The following is a 6,597-nucleotide window of genomic DNA, read 5'->3' as shown; positions in this document are numbered from 1 at the left end:
ATTTTTTCTGCTAACAATGTGATATGAAGAACAAAGAATTATTGTAACTTGGCGTGACATGTATTTTTATTTCAGCAGTAAGGATATCTGTGTTGTCTGTAAGAATATCAATCCTAGCCCTAGCATGAGGTGCTCTAATTACAAAGGACTGTGTCATGAATGTGAGAGCTGCAGCATGCCCTCACCCAACCAGAACTTCTCTGCTCCACCAGAGGAGTGGAAGAAGATATGCAAACTTTGCTTCTGTTTGCTGTGCAAGCAGACAGCCAGTGATGGGCATGTTTGCTGCTGCCTTGTGTGTTCCACAGAAGTTGGGTCAGATGGCATAATTTGTTTCAGCTGCGAAAAAATTGCACATCAGAGCTCATGCTCTTCAGCCACTCTTCAAGGCACACACATGTGCAAGCATTGCCTTTCTTCACAAAGTTAGTTTTATTTTAACCATATTAAGAGAGAACAAAGTTATGTCTAGTTATCTAAAACATAACATGGTTTCTTTCAGGACTAGGCTTGTCAGTGTCTGCTTTGGCAGAAATCGATTCCGCTGAAACCTTGCTCTCTGATGAGCACATCAGCATCTCAAGTGCCATGCTCAAATCACAGTTTGGTGCTCATTTTGTCGGGCTGAACCCCCCCCCCCCCCCCTTGCAGTAAGGCACGGTGCAGATGTCGAAAAAAATCTTTACTACCCTCCCTTATCAGAGAAAGACTATGTCCAGATAATGCACACCGGGAACGAGCATTGGGTGACTTGCATCTGCCCAAAAGGTACCCAATTAATTTATTATTATTTAACACTATCGCATTAAGATTTGTTTTAGTAACATCTAATATTTTTTACAGCTTCGCCTAACCAAGCAATCGTTTTTGATTCTTTGAGGAAAACTAAACTAAGCAACTTTTTAAAAACTCAAGTTGCTATGATATCAAAAACAACAAAAGATCATTTGGCAATATGCCGAAAACCTTGCATGCAACAGAAAGGCTCTTATGACTGCGCTCTGTTTGCAATAGCGAATGCAACAGAGTTTTGTTTCACGTCTAAAATGGGATTCATCGACTATGACCACAAAGTAGAATGAGAGAGCATTGGAAGAGTTGCGTCATAACAGGAATTTTGAGCAAGTTCCCTTCTTTGAGCAGTCGACCTAAGAAGACTACTCAATATGATGATGAAGAGCAAATCCGGGTTTATTGTGATTGCAGATTGCCCGAATGCTTTGACGAACACATGGTAAGTTGTGATAACTGTGGTAAATGGTTCCACTACCATTGCTATGAAATTAAAGAAGAACCACAAGGAGACTGGTTTTGTAAGCGGTGTAACGAAAATTAATTTTTTTCTTAGCTGTGGTGGGTGAAATTATGGGTTCTTTCTTTCGTTTTCTGACATTGTTCTTTTTTTTTTGTCTTAAACGAGGGTATTAAAATAAAATTAATGCCTTTAGTTTGTGTAATGCACTAATTTTGTATTGGTTGGTTAGGAACGATCTCTTTTATCTGTTGTCATGTCATTTGTCACCTTCCAGCTCTTTTATTTTTAGTCCCTTTTTTCTCCTGAACTTGTGTCATCATTTATGTTCATTTGCACATTTCAGTCATGTTATTGAAATACTTTTCAAATAAAGGACAGAGCTCTGTCATGTACTTACACGAAGACAATGTCTGAATAATGTTTTTCCCTTTTCACTAGTAAAAGGGTGGACATTGATATAAGTGTTCTATGTAAATTTTTTTTATACTACACCTTTCAGAAAAGTGCTTTTGTTTGGATTCCAATTTTTTTATTTGATCGTTTTTGTAGCTTTTGGAAAACATTTTTGCATAGGGTTTTTGTTACCCTGACTTTGACTGCACTTTGCCTCCCCAATTTCTGGAATTAAACAACTTTGGTAAATATAAACTGTGCTGCAATATTTTTCAGAAATTCCCCCTCCTAAACGACACCTTAATTACAAAAATAAATGTGTTTCAACAAGAAATTAAAACTACTGTAGGCCTATAAAAAGGAATGGGACCAAAAATTTAATAGACTTTAAGCGGCAAGGAAGTGGCAGTAAAGATCTTAAGTGGCAAAGCTGCGGAAATTTCATTCTGCAATGCTGAGACAGCCATCATGCAGTTGCAGGGTTCTTTCTTATGGAAGTTCAACACATGTAATATTATATTCAGGAGCACTCCTGCGAACAAGCCTGGCAGTATCCAGGGCGGCAATGAAAACTCAGCAGACAGCAGGTACTGTTCTTGCTCTAACGGAGGCAGGAGGGCATCAGTGCATACAATGCAAGTAGACTTGTCATGCACTTATGCTCTGCTCAACGGCAGTGCTGGGGGAGGAAGAGGGACATGGCTAAAAAAAACTTTACCAACAGTGCCGTAATATACTTTGTAAATTTTTAATTTTTTCTCATTTAAAATCTGGTAATTTCTTATCTAATTTTTTTTGAATGTAGGTCGTATTACTTAGTTCTCTGAAAGTGAATAGAGGAAGCTCTTCCACACCAACGGTAAGTCATATATTTATCACCGGACTATTTATGCGCCTAAATTATCCCAGCAAGGAAAGAAGATTTAAAAAAGCAACATTTTTTCTCCAAAGTAATGTTGGTCACTTCAATTATTGCAATGAATGTTGTTTCTTTTTAAAAATAAAACTAAAGTACCTCTCCTTTCTTACGTGTTTTAATACAAATATTTTACAAAAGTACCATCGCATCTATTTATTTGGTGGTTATGCTCGTTGGGGTGCATAACATCCAGAAGATTATCCACCCCAGTTGGTGTGGACTGGACAAGACATCGTGTGTTATACACCCCAGCCGTGAGAGATCCGGGCTCGTTGGGGTGCATAACATCCAAGGGCCTATCCGCACCAGGCTCGTTGGGGTGCATAACGTCTAAGGGGCTATCCGCACCAATAGGTGATGGGGCGCATAACGTGTCTCTCCTTAGGGGCACCAATAGGTGTTGGGGCGTATAAAGTATCACATGCTATTCGCACCAACGCTGGGCCGTATAAAAGTATCCATTTAAGTTCTCCATTGGCGTTTCATTCTCCTTCAGTGTTTGGAAAAGCATGCTATGATAGCGTCCGGGCCGGGCGGCCGAGCTGGGCCGGGCCGGGCGGAAGGGGGATAGAAGGGAAAGGGAAGGGGGCGTCTGGCGCTGGCACGGCGGTGGCACGGCGGGCGCGGGCGGACGGGCCAGCAACACTCAGCCCCCCGTGTATATCTTCTACTGGTGACGTCACGCTTTCTGCCTCGCTCTGCACGGTGCTGCATGAGAGTACAAGCAATGACACATTTGACATATCATTCTTATTTTTAATTTCAGTTTTGTAAAATGTTCAACGTTTCAGTTTTTACAAATGTATCATCTGCTAAAAACAAAAATTATTCTTAGTCTACCTCCAAATATTGTGCAAGTCTGCACTTCTAGTTTACCATGCAGAAATGCTGTGCTCACGTCAACATGGGAAATTTCAAGATCATTTTTAGTGGCACTGGCAAGCATAGTTCGAATAGTTGAGTACCTAAATACTGGTGAGAAGGTTTCCTCATAGTCCAAGCCGAATTGCTGGGTGAATTCTCGTGCTACCAGCCGAGCCTTAAATCTCTCCACGCTGCCATTGATGTTTCTCTTGGTTTTGAAGACCCATTTGCATCCCACGATGTTGGCTCCGTTTGGTGGATCCACAAGATCCCAGGTTTGGTTTTCTTGAAGGGATTGAAATTCTGCCTTCATAGCTTCTGACCACTGGTTCGCCTCACTGCTGGCCATTGCCTCCTTGACATTCCTGGGATCAGATTCAGATTCTGAGTTAATTGCACAAAGATATACTTCATCAAACCTTAATGGAGGTTTTCTTGTCCTTGAAGGATATCTTCTCTCTCGTTCCTGGATAGTTTCCGGCTCAATTCTTCTCTCTCCTCTCTGGGCAGTTTCGGGCTCAATTCTGACTTGTTCCTGTAGTGGGGGTGGGGGTGTCTCAATGGTGACCTCCGTCGTTGTTGGATGTTCAAATAATTCTGGGGTGGGCTCAGCTGTTCCTGTAACACTTGGATTTTCAATGAAAGTCACATGGTATCTCTTGTACACTTTTCCTGGATGGGCAGGGTCTACAAGGCGAAAAGCCTTGCTTTCTTCACAATAACCAACAAAAGTGTACAGTTTGGCAGTTGGTTCAAACTTTGTCCTGTACTCATGCACAATTGAATAAGCCTTGCATCCGAAGATTCTGAGGTGTGAGAGGTCGACCTTCTGACCACTCCAAAGCTCTTCTGGGATATGGTTTTCCTTGGCAGCAGTAGGTGACCGATTCTTCAGGTAAACGGCAGTGTTGATGGCTTCACCCCAGTATCTCAAAGGTAGACCTGACTCAATAAGAAGACATCTAGCTTTAGAAGCAAGGGTCCTGTTAACTCGTTCGGCCACGCCATTTTGTTCAGGGCAAAATGGTGCAGAGGTTTGGTGAAAAATACCCTCCTTCTGCAAATAATTGGCAAACTTTGCATTAACATATTCTGAACCGTTGTCACTCCTCAGGATTAAAATCTTCTTTCCAGACTGGCGCTCAACAACACTTTGAAAATTACAAAATGTGTCAAATACTTGGTCCTTTCGTTGAAGAAGATAAATCCAAGTCTTGCGAGTGAAGTCATCAGTAAAGGTTACAACATACCTTGCACCTGAAAAGGATTCAACGGAGCAGGGTCCCATGACATCAGAGTGGATTAGTTGAAGGGCCTCAGATGTCTCACTTGTGGAGTGCTTAGGGAAGGATTTCCTCACTCCTTTTCCTTCAAGGCAGGTCTCACATGGCTTCTCCTCAATTGGCTTATCTTGCATGTTGACACCTAGGCATTAGCTTCTGAACATTCCTCACTCCGTCATAATTGAGATGTGCCAGCCTCTTATGCCAGATTTCCAGGTCTGCTGTAACTGCTAGATTTGCTTCGTTAGAACAGTCATTATTATTTTCATCAATGTCGACAACAAATAGCCTCTGCTGCTTATGAGCCACAAGGACAACAGTTCCACTTTTCTCAATGATACACTTAGTTGAAGAAAATGTCACGCTGCATCCCATTTCAGTGAGTCTGGATACAGAAATCAAGTTAGTACTTAAGTCTGGCACCAGTAGGGTGTCCTTTAAAACTCTAGTTCTTTTGTTACAATTAAACTCGACATCACCACTACCAGTAGCCTTCATGTTGGATTGGTCTGCAATCGTAACTGTACTTTCATTGGCAGAAAAACTTCTAAACCACTTGGGGCTGTTACACATGTGTGAGGTTGCCCCCGAATCAATGCACCATCTGCTTCTTCTGCTCTCAGAGTCACTCTCCTTCCTTGCACCAATCAAGCAAATTTGTTGCGGAGATCCATTAGGCTCCTCCGTCATCAGGCAAACTTCAGCATCAGACTCACCCTCAGCGTTGGCTATGAAGGCTCGTGGTCCATTACTTGTCTGGGGTCTGTTGGGCGGTGCATGGCCCTGGGCAACTTGAGCGGCAGCTTGAGCAGCAGCTTGGGCGGCTTTCCACTTGTGGCAATCTTTCTTCATGTGCCCAGGCCTATGACAGTGAAAACATTTCCTCTCTTGTCTTGGGACGGTGAAAAGGGCAGAGTTTTCAGCAACATCCCTCTGCTCCCGCCTGCTGGCCTGCTCAAGCAACCTGGAACTCACATTATCAGAAGTAAGAGCTGCTGCCGTGTTTTCCATTGCCATTACTAGCGGATCATAATCTTCAGTAAGACCAGCTAGCATAATTACGGCCAAAAACTTGTCATCCAAAGTTTCATTCATCTCAATTAAAGCTTGATTGCAGTTCATAATATCGTTAAGGTAGGTTTCCATATTACCCTCTAATCGTAAGCGAAAGTCCTCACTTTTCCTGTGAGACCACTTTCTGAGAAACTTTTCTTCAGCTTGTCCCAGGCTAGCTTGGCACTGATGATCCCAGTGCACGACATAATGATAGGATACACTGTTGGTTTCACACTCAACACCATCCTCGAGAAAGCCTTATCATTTTTACCTATATCGGCCTCAACAGCTGAGACAACTCCCCAGAGCCCATCAGACACAAGGTTGGCTTTCATTACAAATGCCCAAGAAACATAGTTACTTGATCCGATGAGCTTCTGGTCCGCCTGTACCGCGGAACCTCCACCAGAAACGTGGACGGTGACTTGCTGTGCCCGTAGAGCTGCTTGTTGGGCTGCTTGCTGAGCTGCGGCTTCTGCTGCCAGTGCTTGCTGTGCCGCGAGTTGAGCCGCCGCGAGCCGCGCTTCCATGTCGTTGAGGTTATGGTTCTCTTCGTCCCCCATGCTTCCAAGCACCCGGCGAAGATGACAGCTGATGACAGCGGTGGAAACTGCGTGCTGGGTCCGTAACCTGTTAGCAGATGAATGGTGAGACAGGAACTGGGTGTCTGATCAGTGTCTGATAGAAGCTACAGCAATTCTGTTCACACAGCGAAGTGACGTCTGGTTTATTGGAGCTCAAATATATAAGGTAGGACAATTGACAGTCGACAAGTTGACGAGCACCAGACAAGGCAGTGAACAATGGCCAACATAGAAATATCAACA

The sequence above is a fragment of the Frankliniella occidentalis genome, unplaced genomic scaffold, assembly GCF_000697945.3.
Source record: "Frankliniella occidentalis isolate FOCC.00 unplaced genomic scaffold, Focc_3.1 Scaffold178, whole genome shotgun sequence".
NCBI lineage: Eukaryota > Metazoa > Arthropoda > Insecta > Thysanoptera > Thripidae > Frankliniella > Frankliniella occidentalis.
Note: the sequence above shows the minus strand (reverse complement) of the source record.